The 21,082-nt window shown below is 29.1% G+C and overlaps 1 protein-coding gene across 5 annotated transcripts in view; it reads left to right on the top strand.

The window, feature by feature from the left end:
- The first annotated feature begins 5,089 nt into the window (after positions 1-5,089).
- brat (tripartite motif-containing protein brain tumor) overlaps positions 5,090-21,082 on the top strand; it is a 100,411-nt gene continuing 84,418 nt past the window's right edge. For 3 of the 5 annotated variants that reach the window (XM_012294437.2, XM_012294440.2, XM_012294436.2), the window contains exon 1: positions 5,090-5,353. The gene's annotated coding sequence lies outside the window, so the exon portion shown is untranslated. Of the gene's footprint in view, positions 5,354-6,521; positions 6,597-21,082 lie in introns of all 5 variants that reach the window. The other 2 variants (XM_076531371.1, XM_076531373.1) reach the window with 1 other exon arrangement.

The following is a 21,082-nucleotide window of genomic DNA, read 5'->3' on the forward strand; positions in this document are numbered from 1 at the left end:
AACTGAAATCCTTGTAATCAGTGTTTTTATTTTCTGATAAATCTGGTATACCACACTAAGCTATAAAATGCTATGAATTTGCTATATAATTGCATGCTATATAACGCTATATCACTTGCCATGTAATTACATGCTATATAAGGCTATGATGCTAATAAATCTAACATGCTGTATTTAGCTTTTTGCTTTAGGTAAACTTTGAAATATTTAACACGAATGTTCAAAATATGAATATCTACTTCCCCGATCACAGTCTTTTCTCCTCTATCATTTCCGGGGATAGAAATTTTACATACATTCGAAACAACTTCCGGCTTCTTACGTAGCCGATGCTAATACACTTCCATCAAGGAAATTATTAAACCAGAATACAAGTTACACTGTTGTACCTGGTTCCGTGAGTTGTTAACGTTGATACAAGAACGATTGATGACTGGAATGTGATTTACTGGCAATTCACGAGTGCTTTAACACTTTGGTTACAAAACGTTCTTTTTATGACTTCCTTCTAAACCACTTTCCCAACAAAATTGCTGCCATGATATTCTTCTATTCTTTCATACTTAGGACACATTTTCGGTATTATAAGAATGCATTAAACAAAAATTTTCATTTATTGCTGACATTGACGACCACACTATACTCAGGCGGGTAATATAACTCTGACCCTCAAACTAGGTATTTCTACAGTTGCTATACCTACTGGTGGTCAATTTGATTCTTCGATTACTATATTTGGAAGCGTCGAATTAAGAATAAATGCTTCTGCAAATATTAGAGCTGGAAGGAATCGATTAGTTATTTCTGTGACTGTGCGTATAATTGAATAGAAACCCGAATTTATAGATTATTAACATATTTATAAATACATGTACAAATCCTTGAGTTCGATAATAAATATAAAAATAATTAATTATAACATAGAATTAAAATACAATTATTAAATTATTTATATAATAACGATATATAACTTTTTATAAAAAAAACTATTAAACTTCCAATCCATTATATATCAACATTTGCTGTACATATAAAAAAATATAAATGTTCAAGAAATAATCAACAAATTTACATTTTAAAACGAATGAAGTTTCATTTCTCAAATTTTGCAGAAAAAATTGTACCAACAAAATTTTAAATAAAAACCACCCAATTTTTTAAATTTTGACAATAAAATGAACAAAATTTCTTACACATAGTTATACAAATAATATTATATGTATACGCTAATATTTCAGTTACACAAGAATGTTAATTAATTTTCAATAGACTTACGAATATTAGTTAATAATGTAACATTAAAATTGCATTAAAAAATTAATTTCTCTCAATAATTATATTTCTGGAGGACCAACTTCTATGGATTTTTTTATAAAAATATGTTATGTTATTTTTTTTTAAATAAGTATTTCTGTGGTTATGTCTTTATGTTTCTAATTAGTATTAAATATTTCTACAGCTAGTACGGTTTTAAATATCTAACAAATAACTCAAGTATTTTTGGGTCCATTATACCTGAAAGCATTCAACTATTATGGCGAGTACTATACCTGGAAATGTCTAATAGATATTAATCCTTTGCACTGAGTTATCTTCTCTCAGAAAATATTTCAAATCGTAAAATAAAGTCTCCGGATGCAAAGGATTACGTATTTCTCTGAATGGTGCAATTTTAAACAAGAATTTAATAATAAGCATTTTTGACGCTACTATTTCTGGAGATCTTTAATTAAATTTGCTAGAAATTAAAGTATTGCCAGTTTTCAATCATCGATAGAAATTATTTAACATATGTCAGCTATACATAACTATTTGTGGATATATTGAAGGATCAGTACATTGCGAATATTTTAATATCGCCGATAAATATTGAATTTAGTATTGAAATTTTCAAATACTCAATCTTCCGAGTTCTTAAATCTCCAGACTCCACTTCATAAAATTTTATATGTGATTTATTAAATTTTCAAACTATCAATGTAAAAAAGTTTCTTAAAATTTTTAGTTCTTAAATTTTTTAATTCTGTAAATACTAAATTTTTAAATTCCACAAGAATTTATGAATTCTTGTATTCATAAATTCAAATATTACTATATTTTTTAATTTCAAATTTAATTTTGTTAATTTTTAGACTTGAATTCTCAATTCTTAGAATTCTTGAATTCTTCTTGAATTCCCAATTTTTAGACTTGAATTCTTCAATCTCTAAATTGCGAAATTACCAAATTTTCAAACTACAAAATTTTCCGATTTCTAAATTCCCAAATTCCCAAATTCCCCAATTCCTAAATTTCCAAATTCTAAAATTCCCTAATTTCCAAATTCCCAAGTCCCCAAATTCCCAATTCCCCAATTCCCCAATTCCCCAATTCCCCAATTCCCCAATTCCCCAATTCCCAATTCCCCAATTCCCCAATTCCCCAATTCCCCAATTCCCCAATTCCCCAATTCCCAAATTTCCAAATTTCCAAATTCTAAAATTCCCTAATTCCCTAATTCTTGAATTCCCAAATTCTAAAATTCCCAAATTCCCCAATTCCCCAATTCCCCAATTCCCCAATTCCCAAATTCCCAAATTTCCAAATTCTAAAATTCCCTAATTTCCAAATTCCCAAATTCCCAAATTTTCAAATTCTAAAATTCCCTAATTTCCAAATTCTCAAATTCCCAAACTCCCAAAGCCCCAAATTCCCAAGTCCCCAAACTCCCCAATTCCCCAATTCCCCAATTCCCAAATTCCCTAATTCCCTAATTCCCTAATTCTTGAATTCCCAAATTCTAAAATTCTCTAATTCCCAAATTCCCAAATTTTAAAATTCTCAAGTCTTAAAATCCCGAACATCCAACCACCAAAATTCCACAATTCTCAAACACCCAAGTTTCCGAACTCCGCCATCCCCAAATCAAAAAATTTCCAAATTTCTCATCTCTCAAATACTAAAATCCTCAAACTACAAATTCTCAAATTCATGATTCATATTTGCAATAAAATATTACAAAAAATATTTAAATTGTCCACAAACATAAGTCTCGTAATATTCGATACACGTAGTGTATGAATCATGCGTAGTTTCCACTCCATTCCACATGTGCAATTTCAATTTTTCCACTTTACAAGAGAGTGATTACTATTCTCTTTATCTTAGAATATTTGTCACTTCTATAAATATGTTATCTACAATATATGGTTCGCCGACGTTGCACCCTACTTTGGTGAAAGGATAACTGATTTTTCATCCGAAATCATTCCAAATGGTCGAAATATCGTTTGGTTATCATGAAAATCTTGTATATGATCAATTAAAGTCTCCATTGAAACGCTATATTATCTTTCGTCGTATCTGTAGGGGTTCACTTTCGTATCTCGTGGAACATAACCTCTTTTCTCGATCGGAACCTTTCACCGCGACAACGCTGATTCGGATTACGATACAGAGTTATATTTATGACATCACGAGGCCGATCGAGTGCAAATGAAAGTTGCAGGATTACCCTTACTCTCGCCGGGTATGAAAGTAAAACTCGTTTGTCGTGTGCGTTACGCTAACATTGATCAAAAATTCTTCGGCTCTTAAATCTCGTTTCACTTTTACTTTTTTATTATATCCAGACGTTGGAATGTTACGAATAATCGAATTAGTGAAATGTTGCCTAACACGCCATTGCATGAGGGTGAAACACTCCAACGCCGTGTGAAATATACTGAGTGACTCAATCGGTTAGACTTCAAAATAGAACACAGAAAAAAATCTCCTTATTTACATATTTTATCCTTTCTGTAGAATTTGAATTTTTATATGCAAAATAAAATAGTTTTCAATTACCTATTTTTGTTACATAAATTTGCACTTATATACACTTTGTAAATCAAGAATAATATTTTTATAATATTTGTTTTATTATAAATACTTTAATTTATTGTTTTGTTTACAGATACGTTCATTTTATATTGTAGTTATATATAAGAATATAAGGTATAAGAACAACGTATCATCTAATTTCTACATCTGCTTTTGTAAAAATATTAAAAGCGAACAATAAGTATAATACACTATTTAATTAAGTATAATGTTAAATAGCATTTATTATGTTACAAAATAGTTGTATATCAGTCTGTTCGTATTGAAGTTCAAACAACTATACATTTAATTAATGAATACTTTGTCGTATTAGAGATAAGATAAACGAGTATCATGTACAGATTACTAAAAAATTGGTATGTTATTTGAATACATTAGCGATTTTCAACATCACATGAAAACGTGAGTAAATGTAACGTAAGAACTGTCTGTAGAAAGTACAAAAATTACGGTGAGTTCGGCCAACCGTTAAATCGTTGCAATCTTGACAAAGAGTCCTTGAAAGGTTTGATTAAATTGGAACGACCCGACCCGTAATATCCAATATATTAATATTATCTAACGTTTTGCATTAAATTATATAATATTGATCTCACTTGCTATAAATAGCAAATTCATTATTTTTTAATTTGAACATTTGATATAAATGTACAATTGTGTGCAAAGGGCATAGTTTTGATCTTCCTTCATTGGAGAATTTTAACGATTTTACGTTTTTAAATTTCTAAATTTATAAGTCTCTAAATTTCCAGTTTCACAAATTACAAGTTTGCAAGTTGACATATTTAAAATTCCGATAATTTTATTTTGTCAAACTTAAAAATACATAAATATATAAATTTGAAAATGCATATTGATACACATGAATTTTTCGATCTATCACCATTATAAATCGTATCAATTTTGCTATACAATATCATAAACTAATTACTAAAACTATGAAAAACAGGCTTAAAAATTTATTTAATGCCGTCTGCACACTTTTATAGCCCCACAATTCGATACACTATTATTTAGTCTTCAAGATTCTACATTTATTTGAATATGGTTGCATAATTATTAGATATACAATTAATCTATAAAATGAGCAATTTCTAGTTCATTCCATTCATAATAAACAAAAATATACAGTCAGAAGTTATACATATTTTAACGTCCAAACATTTTTGTGACTCACTGTATGTATTCATCGAGGCACGACTCTGTCCGAGAATCGACGAAGTTACACGAGTCTGGCATGAGAGTTACGAGTAACATCGAGTGGCACGTAGTACGAATTGAAGTCCCTTATTTATTTTTACAATTGAAGTGAATATTATCCGCGTACAACATTGTCGTACGATCATCCAGTGATTTTAATAAACAATTTGTGATGCGGTAAAGTGATAAAACGTAAACTGAAAGAGATATTCGCTTGTATATTCGAACCGGCAAAAACATAACCTTCAAACACATTACAGTCGAGTTTGGCAATTGTTGCAACGCACGTGAGGTGAGTAATAAAACATTCTCATTAATGTTACAACACACGAAGAAACGTTTAAAATTTTAATCGATAAATTTAAAACACAAGTCGTACGTTAAACTTGAATGGCTGGCAAGAATCTCGTTTGTGTTTCTTCGAAATATAATTTTAGACCGCGAAAAAAGATACATTCGAATGCGTCCATTTGACGCAATGTAAATTTCGCCATTTTCGAAACAATCTCGTGCTCGCATCTCTTGTTAAAGCCCGCTGATCGAGTAATTGAAGGGCGGAAGTGCATCGACGGTTAAGGCGTGATTGGGCGATTGTTTTCGGCCCGGAAATACGTCAATTGCAATTCTCCGGGAAAACCGCGGTTTATTGTTTCGTGCTTTATGTTCGTGAAATGTGTAACGCGTACGTGTCGCACCGGTTTGATATTATATAAATGTGAAACGGATTTATTGAATTAGATTCGATTGTACGATTCTTTTTTTTATATTTTAAACGCTATGCATTTACACAATGGTAAAACCTAGCACACTTTGTTTCGAGCATATTTCCACCGTCATAATCTGCGCCAATATGCTTGACAACCTAGTCAGTATCGAAAAACGATTTTTGTGATATTCCGAATGAAATGATTTTCTGAAAAAAGAATTCTGCATTTAACGAAATTTAACATGTTTTTCACGAAGTCAATACTCAAAATATCAGTTAAAAATAAATGAGTGACAGAAAAGGTGGAGAAAATTTAAATAATGTTTTCGTACTGTTATTGATCATTGATCTTGGAGAATTTAGACGATCTATGTGTATTGTCGGCATTGAAGGTTTCTCAATATTTATTGACAGTACATATTAATCGTGACAAAACATATCGTTCAGATACTAACCCACATTCGTATCTATTACTGATATTAATTTGAATAAAGGATATACTTATATCAAATACTAATATTATTTAGAATTATTTCCTCCGCGTGTGTATGTCACGGTACACAGTATTATTAAATAGTTCACTGATCCGCACCGTTCTAAAATTCTCTATTGTATTCCATCAGCTGCTAATTAATTCAGTATGACGCTTAACTGTTATAATTAACCATTATAAAAGTAGCGTATACAATCGAGCGATTATAAAACCGTTCACGTAACTTTCATTCTTAAACTTGTATTTCTTGTTTGCTTGCAGGTACGTACTGCACGTTCCATAATTCCAAAGCTTTCGCTTGTAAGAAGAAACGTTAATCAATTAACAACGATTCCGGTAAGTACACGTGATAGAATTCTCGTAACTGAATTTTTGAAAGCGTCACAGCACGGCACTGGCGTCGAACATCTTTTCGTTTTCGAGTTTTTTTTTCTTTTTTTGGCGAGATCCCACGGATGCCTGCTGCGGATGGTGACTAGTCGTTCGTTCGAGGAAATGGGTAAAAAATTTTAATTTCTTCAGCATGTGCGCCAGAGGTGACGGATCGGGGCGATAAACGTTACTCTCGTTATTCTTGTCAGCTTTTGGCCTCGTGTGCGTGTTCAAAGACAAAAACGATCGATTCTCTGGAACTCGATCTCCCGGGTTGTCCTTGCGCGATTGACATGCTTTTGTGTGTAGTCTGTTGCAACCATAAAAATTAGTTTCAATGAAAGACCAACTGAGATACAACTTCCATTATATCTGCCCATGAAAATACAAATTTTCATAGTAAAAATATACTAAATATATATTTTACATTATGAGTATAATGTACTTTGATTACCTATATTCTTTTACACATTTGCGTTAATTTGCTTTAATTTCGTTCTTGAGAGATGATATAGAATACATAAGAAATCTTTTACACATTGAAATTACCATATTTTTCAAAATAACGATCATTTGAAATTTTTTGAAGTGCTTAAAAGCTGAAATAATTCCAGTGTTAAATATTTAAATTTCACATATTGTTGAAGTTGAAGTATTTATTGGAAAAGAATTTTTAAATGCGTTCTTCGCTGGGAATACGTAATGCGCATGCGCATAGCATATGCGGCACATGCGCATTAAGAATATGTTTTATTTTATTCAGGAAAACATATTTTCTTTTTTCTTCAATAATTTCGATGAATGCTTTACTTTTAATAATATTTGAAATTTAAATAATTAAAACTCGATTAATAGCAATTTTTTGTACTTGATGGAACTAAAAGTAATCATTATTTTAAAAAATATAGCGATTTTAATGTAATAATAAAAAGTTCTACTATTTTTTTTAAACTTTATATTTTCTTTAATGTCTTTTTACATATATCTTATTTTTACATCTATCATTTATTATTATAAAGGAGAAATATAATTGTAATATTGTTTATGTACACTTTAATATAAGAGACATTTATGCATTTTAATTTTTAAGTGTTGAAAATGAAAATTTAGACATACTTTTAGCCAAACACAATATTAATCACAATATAAATTTAGATTAATTATAAAGTGTTAATAGCAAATTTATTAGTAACTAATTTCATTATTAACCTATAGTGTAGAACAAAATTAAATAGATCTATAATAATAAGTATTAATTACTAAAGTCAATTATTTATTAATGTATTTAAGTTGAGATATAATAAAAATTTAAATAGCTAATAAAAATAAAATACCATTCAAAAATCTGTATGCACATATTTAAATTAAATATATATGTTTTTATGTAAATATATTAAAAATATATAACTGTATAATACAAATAAAAAAATAAAGTGAAAGGACATATTAATATTTGAATTAATGTATTAGTGTGTAAATTTTTATCAATATTAAAGAGAAGTTTATTCAAATTTAAAAATGATTAAATAGTCAAATATTCTTGTTTTTTTTTTCATATGCTTTGTCAACTTCAAAATTGTGAACCAAATCTATAATATAACTGGACCATTTATTTCATTTTTATTTTATAGCAAACCATACCAATATTTCATCAATCAATGACACAGTGTTTTCTCAAAAGTCTATTAGCGTTAGATCATTGTTTATTTTCAGCGCTTGATATATTGATTTTACTGATTCGCATAACTCAATATTTCATCCTTTTTTACGCACGACTCTATAGGTTCTGAAATAATTTGTATAATTTTGGTATAAATAGAAACATCAAATACAAGGAATATATTAAAATAATAATAAATATTTTGACCTTTTTGTATAAACATTATAAACAGTTCTACTGGTATTAAAAATGAAAAATTTTGAGTTTAATTTTAAACTCCACAAATATTCTGCAGAACAAAGCTGGTTTTAATTTAGGATGAACATAGTGACTGTCCAAATTAAATCAAATAATAATAATAACCAGATGAAATCATGGCGGATTTGAATAATAATTACAATTTTCAATTTATATTTTTAAATGATTGCAGTTTTAAATTTAGTTTCATTTTAAATTAATTTTGAATTTAGTTTCTAATATAGTAAAATGAAGGTTATAAATAAAATTACAATAAATATCTCCATTTTTTCTTAACAATGATCATAGATAATTTTTATAAAAGTTTCTAAAATTTGTTTGCTATTTATTAAGTACAGAATTGTATTGCCATTTTAAAATTCAAATACTTCAAGAATTAATTAAATAAATATCTCAATTTTTTCTTAACTATGATCATAGATAATTATTTATAAAAGTTTCTAAAATTTGTTTGCTATTTATTAAGTACAGAATTATATTAATATTTTAAGATTCAAATACTTCTTGTAAAGGTGTTCCTAGTGATACATAACATAAAAAGAAAGTGGCATAAAAGGAAAAACTAAGGTATTGTAACGATATAGCTAACTAAATTAGGTTATTTTCAAATTACGTAAAATTTGTCCAATGGCAATTGCACAAGAAATTGTAAGCGAACGACAGAGCAGTAAAGCGTTATAACCTTGGCTTGTTTTCACCGTCAGAAAAATCGTCAAAGCGACACGGCCACTCTCACTCTCACTACCGGTAGTCCCACTTCCTTTTTATCTCTTTTTCTTATGCCTCTTCTTCGCAAGCATAACAGCCTTGACAGCTGGGAAATAAACTTATATACCTATTTAACCGTCCATACGGAACGGTCGTGCGATCAGTGAAATTGCAATTGATTGGAACGTCCTGGAAGAATGACTATCAAAATAACATTTCCTATAAAAAAGTCCGTCTATCTATAAACTCGCCATTTGTTCTTACAACACGAATCAAATTTTGTACGACTTTTTCTTACGAATATTATGCGTAAACTTTTAGGTTGTTGAGGTGGGGTCACTCAGGGGCACCAATATAATTTTTTTATACGGAGGTATAAATACAATATAATTTTTTATTCGGAGGAAGTTATATTACTACGGATTTTGTGTATGTGTTCTTAAATGTTTCGAGAAGTCAAAACAGGTTTTTAAAAAATTGTCGAAAGATTTTGGGAATTTTGAAATTTGTAAATTGAAAATTTGAAGTTTTGTAAATTTGTAAATTTGAAAATTGAAATTTACATAGTTTGAGAAATTTGGAAATTTGAAATGCCGTAAATTTGGAATTTGGGGATTTGAAAATATGACTTCAAGAATTTGGGGATTTGAGAAATTGAGTTTTTGAGTTTAGGAAATTGAAAATTTGGGAATTTGGAGATTTGAGAATTGGAACAGTTGAGAATTAAATTATTTGGAATTTTGGAATTTTCAGAAAATTTGAAAATTTAAGGAGTTAGAGATTTTGGAATTAAGGAATTTGGAAATTAAAAAATTTTGGAATTTAAAAATTTAGAAATTCAATGATTTGAAGATATGTAAATTTGAAGATTTAGAAATTCAGAAATTTGAAAATTTGGGAATATAAATATTTGGAAAATAGGCTTTCAAAAATATAAAAATAAGAAAATATGAGGATTTAGAAATGTGACCGAAAAAACAGTATAAAACAAATTAAAATAATATAAAACGACTTGGTCCTTTAGAAGCATTTAGTAAATAAGGTTAATTTTTTTTAAGGTTAATAAAGTATATCATAGTTAAATAATTTCGTATAAATTTGTATTTATACGAAATTGTATATATAATATACAAAACAAATTCCATATTGAGAATCCATATTGAGCTAAATTATAAAATAAAACATTTTCGTATATAAATTTTTATTAATTTAAACCTAAAAATTCTTTAAAATATTTCTATAGAAATTTATTTATGAAAATAAACAATTTTTCTTTCCATTCAGTATATAATGGATTTTTTCAATTTCAGTTACATATTATTAATTCACATTATATTACCTATTGACACGTCAAATTTCATTGCGATAATTATACATAATTAATTATGCATTCCACGATATTTCAATAAACGATACAGACTATTCCACAACTCTCAAAATAATAACTTCAAAAATTATCCTTTGTAAACTGTAAGAAATAACGAAAATGTTTTTAACCATATTTAGAAAATGAGCTTTTATCTACAAATGTGGGTATTACAATGTAAAAGAGAAACAAAATGGCAACCCAAGAATTAAAATGGATGAACTTTTGCAGTACTTTGCCATTCCAGTTTCTACGATGCCATGTTATCTTCTCTTTTACATCTTAATATCTGAAATTGTAGATTAAACTTCATTATATGAATGCATACGGAGAAATCTTTTTTATCTTAAAAGTGTTTCGAAGAAAACCATGTTTAAAGTTACGTAAAGGCCCTAAAATGATCTAACCTCTTAAATGATCGTCATTAACCTATTTTACCTTACTAAAAATTTTACTTTTCGTAATTATCATCGTTTCTCTTGTCTTCGTTGTTGGTCGATTGTCTCGTTAACGCCTTACATATATCATTATATACATTACATACATCGATCTTGAAGTCGTTATCGGTAGATAAAATCAATGGTTAAATGAGTTACCCAAAAGGACGGACTTAATCATCGTACAAATTTAACAAACCGGATTTTAACTCGAAAAAATGGCGACGGGTCACAGCCAGTATCCTTTCGTTATTATAATATAAAACCCGGAGTGCCATAACATACCAAATTTAGTATTAAATTATTACTACATTTTTAATTATATTTTAATATTACTAAATTTTCTTAATTGCTAATTCGTCAAGTTTTTATACGGTCATACTTTTAGAGCAATTTTTTAATAGGAATATAAAAGTAATTGGAATTTGATAACAATCTGATTTCGAAAATTTTATGGTATATTGTTATGTATTGTTTGAAATTATGGTCGTATGTATGGATTATGTAATATATTGTATTTTAAACACAACTTTTTGGTTTTAGTTTGGGTTATATCGAGATGTGAATATTAATTTCCTAAAAATAAAATTCAGTCAAAACAAAATTGTTGAATTGTCATAATAACACCTTATATTTTATGCATACATAGTATATTGCGTTTAAAATATAGTACCTATATCATACAGGGTGGTAACGCACGATTTTTAACCCACTTTCTGATAAAAAGAAATTTAAACCAGAATTGCACAAAAATGCACGAAGTATATACATCAGACATAACTAAAAAATAATACAGGAACCGTTTATTTTTCATGACAAAATCAAGATCACTTTAGATTTTACAAACACGAACACATATTTTTTTTTACCATATTGAGTATTATGATGAATTAAAAATATTACTAATATAAACATATCTTTTTACTATATTGAGTATTAAGATGAATTAAAAATATTACTACTATTAAAATTATTATTAAATATTACTATTACTATTTAATAGTAAATATTACTATTATTAACATATTACTCGATTTCCAGTAGCGGAAATGTGAAATATTTACCTTTTGATTGCATTTGTCCTTAAGACAGTGTAAATAATATTTGAACCATTTATTTTGAAAGCGATATAAATCCATTTACAAGTCCTATAAATATATATTATTTTAGTTAAATTTGCCTAAAAGAAATTTTTCTAGTAAAATTACTTATCAATAAATTAAAGAAAGTTTTGCCAGATTTGAAATAAATAACTTATATATTTTAATTGACTAATATGCTAACCTTTCATTTTGTCGAAATAAAAGAAAATGGACTTGCTCTACTTTTCAGTCCACTTAACATCGAAGAGATTACTAAATGAAATCACACGACTAAAAGAATGCATTTTATTTAATTACATATTCGAAACGTATTCCGTTTTCCGTGACAAAGATGACATATTCATAAGTTACTAATATGTTAATAAAAATGCCATGTTAAATGTCTTTCGAAATTGACTGGTAGTCCTTTTATGGCAAAAAGAAAAGTGTGCTCCTATTTATAAAACAGGTGACCCCGATTTCACCAAGAAAACAAACTGTTTTCGAAATCTCTTTTGCTCATGTCTATTGTACACTTCATACTCTGAAATTTTTATTCTAAACTTCTTTTGTCAGATGGCTACAAGTGGCTGAAAAATCGTACGTCGCGTTAGGGTGCGTCTACATTATGCCAATAGTGCTGGTAATCTTGCCAGTAGGTAGTTGAATTTTTGAGACCAAGAGTCTTTGCTTGTATTAAGTCTGTCATCGGAAAAAGAAGATAAGAAACAAGAGAAGAGAGAAATAATTTTCTTTCCAAAGTTTCCAAATCTCTAGACCCTTAAATAGTTGAATTCCCAAACTCTCGGGTACTCAAATTCATAAATCCTATAAACTCTGCATCTCCAAATCCCTACATCCCCAAATCTCAAGATCCCCCAAAATGGTTGAATTTTCGAAGCTCCAAATTCCAAAATTTTTGAATCTTAAAATTTCCAAACCTCTTCATTCCCAAATCCGCGCATCCCCAAATCCCTATATCCTCAAATCCATACATTCTTAAATCCCTATATTCCCAAATCCCCACATCCTCAAATCCTTGCATCTCCAAATCTCTACATCCCCAAATCTCTGCATCTTCAAATCTCTACGTCCCTAAATTCCTATATCCTTAAATTCATACATCCTTAAATCTCTAGATCCCCAAATCCCTACATCCTCATATCCTTGGATCCCCAAACCTCTTCATTCCCAAATCCTTGCATCTCCAAATCTCTACATCCCCAAATCTCTGCATCTTCAAATCTCTACGTCCCTAAATTCCTATATCCTTAAATCCATACATCCTTAAATCTCTAGATCCCCAAATCCCTACATCCTCATATCCTTGGATCCCCAAATCCCTACATCCCCAAATCCCTACATCCCCAAATCCCTACATCCCCAAATCCCTACATCCCCAAATCCCTACATCCCCAAATCCCTACATCCCCAAATCCCTACATCCCCGAATCCCTACATCCCCAAATCCTTACATGCTTAAATCCCTACATCTCCAAATCCTAACATTCGCTAATCCCTACACTTCTAAATAGCTAAATTCCCAAACACCTAAAACCTGAAACTCCTACATCCCCAAATACTTAGATTCCCAAAATCTTAAATCCTGAAATCTCCAAGTCCCCAAATCCTTAAATCCTTAGATCACCAAATTGCTAAATCTCAAATCGCTAGATTGCCTAATTCCTAAATCCCCAAATCTCTATTTCCACATCTTCCATCCTAAAATTCTTAAAAATTCTTAAAAAAGAATGGTTTCTTTCCTTCCTTGCTTTATTTTTCCCACGATACACCCGGTGCAGGTAGAGCAAAAAACGCAAGAATTCTACCTACTGGCATGGCTACTGACGTCAGTTACTGGCATAATGTCGACGCTCTTTTAGAACAGCCCATATATTTCAAATATTGTGTTTTCTGAATTTAAAATGCAGTATATTATGCATATAACATAATGCATTGTTACAAAAAATCATTAAACTTGTAATATTCCAACTTCTTTTCTATCCTAAGAGATTAATATCAAAACGTCAAAATCTCCGAAACCAAAACTGGAAAAATAGCAACCTTAGCGTGACATTCATTACCTGGAAAATCTGTCCTTGAAGACTAAATCTTAGCACTTCGGAATTCCCAAACCCAAGATATCAATGTACAATTATTTTAACGCGGTCATAAATGAAATGGGTCTGTACAACTGCTGTAAAATGTGTTGATTTATTAGGGGACAATATAACATCGCCAATTGCAGTAGGTAGAAAGGTGCGTTTAGGGTATGTGAGTAATTAACCATGAGATCGGGGACGGGCCGGCTACTTTCTTTTTTCTGTACATAATTTTATTGCGGGGACTTTTGAAGGGAAAATGAGAATTTATTTTCTACCTGTACTTTTAATCGAATTTAAGAAAAAATGAGGAGTAGTCAAATACAGCAAAATATTTGTAATGGTGGATTTAATGTAAGTGGTTTCAATGATTTGGTTTTTGATTGGAAATTTTAAGTTTAGAATTTTAGAAATCTGACGATTTGGAGATTTCAGTGTATGGAAATTTATAGATCTCAAAATTTCATAGCTTAAAAATGTAGAAATTTTAAGATTTGAAAGTTTAATAATTTCTAAATTTAAGGATCTAAAAATTTATTAATTTATAAATAAGAAAATTGGACAATTTAAAAATGTAAACATTTAAGAATTTAATGATTTGACAATATGACAATGTGATACAGTGAAAATTTAGAAATCTAAGAATTTGATAATTTGTGATTTGAAAATTGAAAAATTTGGAAATTTGATAGATTAAATAATAAAAAATTGGGGATTTTATTGATTTAGAAATTCAAAAGTTAGAAGTTGGAATTTTTAATGTAAGGATTTGAGAACCTTCTAAACTGTAGAACTTAGAAAATTTTGGTGGTTGAAATTGTAGAAATTGGGGAATGTTAGAATTTTGAAAATTGGAGTATGTGACAAATTGGAAATGTATAATTATAACTTCTGAATCCTTGAAATTTGAAAATTTAAGATTTTCAAAATTTTATACCTTGAAAGTTTAGATATTTCTAAATTTGAAAATTTACAAATTTATGAATTTGAAATTTTACAAATTCAAAACTTGAAATTTTATAAATTTAAGAATTTGAAAATTTGTACTTTGTAAAATATGAAAAGTGAAAATTTGAGAATTTTGCAAATACCAGTATTTAACATTTTGAGTTTGTAAACCTGAGAATTTTGAAATTTACAAATTTGCAAACTGACTTGAAAATTTTAAACTACAAAGATTTGAAATTTATAATTCGTGTATGTTTATTCTATCCATAAATTGCAAGAAAATTTGTAATTTACAGTTCCCTTTGTTTGTACGTCGACGCAGTCACAACAATATATTTCTTTGTATTGCACATCGTAATTATATTAGGTCATTCCATAAATTCGTGTTACTTCGGTTGAAAAAGAATCATGGGTACACTGACCATTTATTTTCACAGGAAACTCGGTACGTTCACTACAATGTAAAGATTGATAATAAATAACTCGTAATCAATGTTTATGTGCAGCCTTTTCGTACAATCAACAAAATATGAGCAAAGTAATTTAAATTCGTCACATCGGTATTTTATTGAAAAATAATTTCCATTATCAAGAATGCACTTTAACCCTTTGTTACAATCTCTCTGTTGCATTTACCCCGTTAAATGAAAATTTTAATTGAAAATTTTACAGTTAATCAAATTATCGAGAATGTTTCTCGTTTTTTATAATCACAAATTTATTTGCAAATCTACGATATTACATTATTTTCCTTTTTATTCATTTTTTAGTAAAATGTGCTTATTGTTAATATGTTGGTATCATTTACGGGAATTTAATAACACGTTTGTTTTATTAAAAATTTTGTGCAACAAACAGTTAAGTGAAAAGAAGTATAAAATAAAAATAAAATGTTTTATGAAAGCATTAAGATAGTTATTTGTATTTGGTAACCATGCATTTTATTTTAATAATATATTTCAATTAAAATGCAGAAATGATTTTTATTTACTTAAAATAAAGTTTAACATTAATGTAAATCAATAAATGATTCTAAAAATTAATTCTGAAAATTTGATCATTTAATAATTGATTTAAACTTTAAAAAATATGTATTATTTTAAATAAATTTAATTTAAAAAATTGGTATCAAATATTGATTAATCAAATATATGACATAAGTTCACATGAAATATCAATTTGATATTTCGTAACTTTTGTACAAACGTTTAATTATTAATTACATTAATGCTATACTATAAAATAATAAAATTAATAAATATTCTAATCACAGTTAAAGTAAAAACCTCAGCAGAAAATCATATCAGACAGAATATTTATCCTGGGAAAATAGGAAAGCACAAGAAAGGAATGCTGTTTTCTCATAATATACCAGAACCAATATTTTAATATGGATATCAATGTTCCACCAGCACGGAAGGAGTTAGATAACCTAATACTTTGTTCATTTCGTTTTAATAAGCCTTCAACACGTGAGAAGACAATCTTGAAATAATAAATTCCCCATCGATGTGTTCCCAAGCGAAATAAGTCAAAGGTTTCTATGCACAGAAGTAACGACTGTAAGTGTGAAACTTCAGTAATTACCGGCCAGTCAAACGGTACTTTTATTGCTTCTCTCTTTCGTTTCTATGCACACAACGTTTTCAACTTTTCGCTATGGGAATAATAGCTAACTTGAATGTACGAACCGAGTGAGAAGGGTTTATAGCAACGTTAGAGTTAACGGTACGTGCACCCTCGTGTTCACATTTCATACCTAACAGTTCAATAGATTCAGGATTAAAAGCAACTTCTATACTACATTACAAGGTAGCTGCGCATAACTTTCACGTGCTAATGTTTAGGCAGTGTTATATTTTTTCTAAATTGTTGTTTAGTGGGCTACAAATGTATAATTATGGTTTGATCTCTTATCTAGCTTGAATTAAATTAGTAGTTTAAAATGTGATTATTTTGATACTCTAACCTTCTGGCAGAAGGTTACTAACGAAATTATACATATCGTTCATGTAATTTGGTCAGAAAGTTGCAAACTTATATTCAAGATACACTGCAACATATGATCAAATTGCACGTTGTAATCGAATATGAATAATTTAATGTTCAAACTTATATATTGTTATGGGAGATATTGAGAAAGTAATTCTGCAGTAAAGCGGTAATGGATTAATGCATATAAATTATAACAAAAAATAGAAAGTTAGATACTGAACAAATTAGGTACACGTGAACGGATTTTCAATAATTATTATGTGATGCATTTGGAGCAAAAGTCATTTTAAAAATTAGTGGAGAAATTGCAAGGTAGTAGTATTTGTTTAAGGCAAATAAGTAATTATAAAGTTAATAAAATGAAAAATAAATTACGGTGTCGTATAAAAGAGAGAATACAATGTTTATTAATGTACTAATATTTATGTTAAAGTGATTGATTTATAAATTATATCACGTGTCTGAGGGAACAATAAGAACCACTGTTGGATAAATTTTACAAAAATCTTTTATACAAATTCTTATTATTTATTTATACATCGTAATATTTTAATGAAACTCTGTAAATCACTGTTTCTTTTCTTTGCAGACTTTACACTTTACACTATTTAACGGTTCTAATATATTAAATATTAATTATTAATTCACTTCTAGTTTACTGAGTCGTGGGTGACGAATTTGAAGACGTTGATGAAATTATGCGTGCTACCTTATTAAAAATTGAATTTATTATTTAAGGTATTTTGTTCATTTTCAGAGATTACTGTAGCTTTTCAGTTGCTTGTGGTGTAAAATATAATACTTTACAATGATTCCATATTGGTAATTCAGTGCTAAATTACATTGTAAAATTTGATAATTCGTTTTTTATTATAATGTTTTTTATAGTCTTTTTATACATATAAAATATTTTATACATATAGGATATTTCATTATTTATCGCATAAGTGAGAAGAAGTTCTACGTATAAAATTTCTACCTAATTTCATATTCTATGCGTTCTAAAATTAAATTTGTTCATATACAGTTTCATATTTGAGAAAATTAAATTTAAATATTCTTCAAAACATTTGAAAGGAAGTTTATTTGATACTAAAGGAAGAGGTAATTTCAACAATTCCTTCGTGAATTCAACAATCAATGGATATTATATATCCATAATGGATGTTATCTGTTACATCCATTAATTAGTTATTATTATCTCTGAACATTATTAATCAGCACCTCTTATGATATTGTTACTTATTATCGTAGTAAAAATTCGAGTAAGCTTTATCACATTTGAACCGTGATGACCTAAATATTCACTGCTACAATATTAAAACATATACATAACATTGAAACGTTATGTGAATTATGCATTCAGTGATGCTTGACTATATGAATTATAATTGAATTTAATTCTAAAATTGAAGTGTATTCAAAATTTGGGCAAAATTTATCACAGAAGATCAAACTAGACAGGACAAAAACTCAAAGAGTCAAACTAGACAGAACTATTCTCTGCTACAGTATTAAAATATATAAAAAAAAAAAAAAATAAAATATGTCTGATTTGTTTTCTGCGATCGTTAAACATATGAACTATAACTGGATTTGAACATCAAATTAAAGCATACACGAAATTCGAGTAAGATTCATTACATTTGAACCGTGAGTGCGTCACAAGTCACACTCAACACTCAGATCTAACTATTCATTGCTAAAATATTAAGATAAGTAACGAAACTTGAAATGTAATATGTATTTTACATTCATCAGCCCTTGAATATACAAATTATAATTGAACTTAAATTTCAAATTGAAATTTTCACAAAATTCGAGTAAGGTTTATCACACTTGAACCCTGAGTGCGTCACGGATGAGACTGGTAGGAACTAATTATTCAGTACTACAATTTTTAAACAAATGCAAAAATTATTGTGTCTGTCTTATCTTGTGGGACCGTTGGCTATGTAAATTATAACTGGAGCTTAAGCTTTAAATTGTAGCATATACAAAATTTGTGTAAAGTTTATCATGTTTGAACCCTGAGTGCATCATAGATGAAACTGATCAGGACTAATTATTCAGTACTTTAATATTAAAAAATACACACAAAGTTAAAATATTATGTCCGTTTCGTCACAAATATCCGTCGAGAATGCGAATTATAACTGCATTTGAATTTCAAATTGAAGTATATACAAAATGTTAGTAAGATTTATAAAATTTGAACCGTGAACCCGTCACGAGTCAAACTCGTCAAACTATAGCAAGGGATAAAACTGAAAGAACACCCGATATAAGGAACGCAGACGGCTCTTGGCCCACGGGCCGGGAGGCCAGCTGCTTCTTTAACGAAAAAGTACAAGTCAGCTGTTTTCCGGCGTGGCACACGCCGACACGATTGCTCGGCTCCAGACATCCCAATCGATGAGAAAGCCCACCAAAGGGATGACTGGAGTGTATCGTTGATCGAAGAATCAAGAGGGAGAGAGAAGGTTTGAAAGATCAATGAGTTGCCTGATCGTCGATTTCGATATGGTTTAGCTTTGAACATAAGGACCAAGAACACATTAATATCACGTCACTTGGAATTACGTGACTACACGGAGTCCGAATAACACGTAAGAACACCACGAGAAAGTTCCACATGTAGACAAATTTTCCTTATAAAAAAAAAATAAAAAATTGTTAATTTTAGTTTTTAAGAAAATCAAGTTTGAACATTCATTGCGTTTCTGTATAAGAAAGTTCCATGGGTGAAAGAATTTCCTTTATAAAAAAAATAAGAAATTTATTAATTTTACTTTAAAAAAAAATCAAGTTTAAACATTCATTGCGTTTCTGTAATTTTATGACAATATTTTCTGTCGACGTAAACTAATGTACCTCACACTTCGGTCAATATAAGATTTTAAAACGATGACTATAATTTATGGATATGACGTGGTATTGTCCGGCAAGGTACACAGATCTTTACACCCTTGGACTTTTATTTATGGGAATACATTAAAGAAAAGGTATACAGTAAAGATGTCGAAAGTGAAGAGCAATTAGTGTAAGCAATTAATTACGCATTCAAGGAACTGCGAAGTCACAACACGTTACCGAGGGTACGTGCTTCGGTAATTAGACGGGTATAGCTATACGTTCGACAACGGGGACAATTTTAGCAATTTTGCAACTGAAAGGGTAAAATTCTTTCTATTGAAAATTTTCTTCGTGTTTTTCTTACAAGCCAATAGTATTCGCGTGCTGTGTAGACATTGTCTAAAGACATAGTACGCGTTTACGTTGCTCGACAGAAGGTATTGACATAACAGCGAAGGAACGCAATTCTTCAAACTTGACTTTCTTGAAGACGAAGTTGGAAATAAGAGTGCCAAACATTTCTTGATTAAGAAAGACTATAGAAATTAATCAATCCATAATCATATTTAATAATAAATCTACTATATAATATATATGTGACGATTCTTTGAAATGTGTTTATATTAATAAAAATCAATGAAAATAAAATGTTTCGTTCTCTGTAAAATTATATTTTTTAAAAATATCATGGAAAAGTGACGGTTCTTATCGTTAAAATTCTGGGAATACGTGATTTTTTCGAAAGTTCTCCGAACACCCTGTTGATATGTCTAACTTTAGCCGAAATACCGTTAGATACGTTCCGTAGGTCTAGGTCACAATTGACCCAGCTCCCTCATCAGCCGAGGGTTAATAAAAAGAAATAGGGTCTAAGTACTTTCGGAAAAGTAAAGTTCCATGTTTAGTCGTACATTCATTACAAAACGTTGAATTTATTTTCATTAGGAAATATTATATTACACTACATATTTTTTTGAATAAATTTTGTTATGAAATATTTCATTAAAACTCGACGTAGAGATAATGAAGATGTATTAT

This window comes from Megachile rotundata, chromosome 4 (genome assembly GCF_050947335.1).
Source record: "Megachile rotundata isolate GNS110a chromosome 4, iyMegRotu1, whole genome shotgun sequence".
Classification (NCBI taxonomy): domain Eukaryota; kingdom Metazoa; phylum Arthropoda; class Insecta; order Hymenoptera; family Megachilidae; genus Megachile; species Megachile rotundata.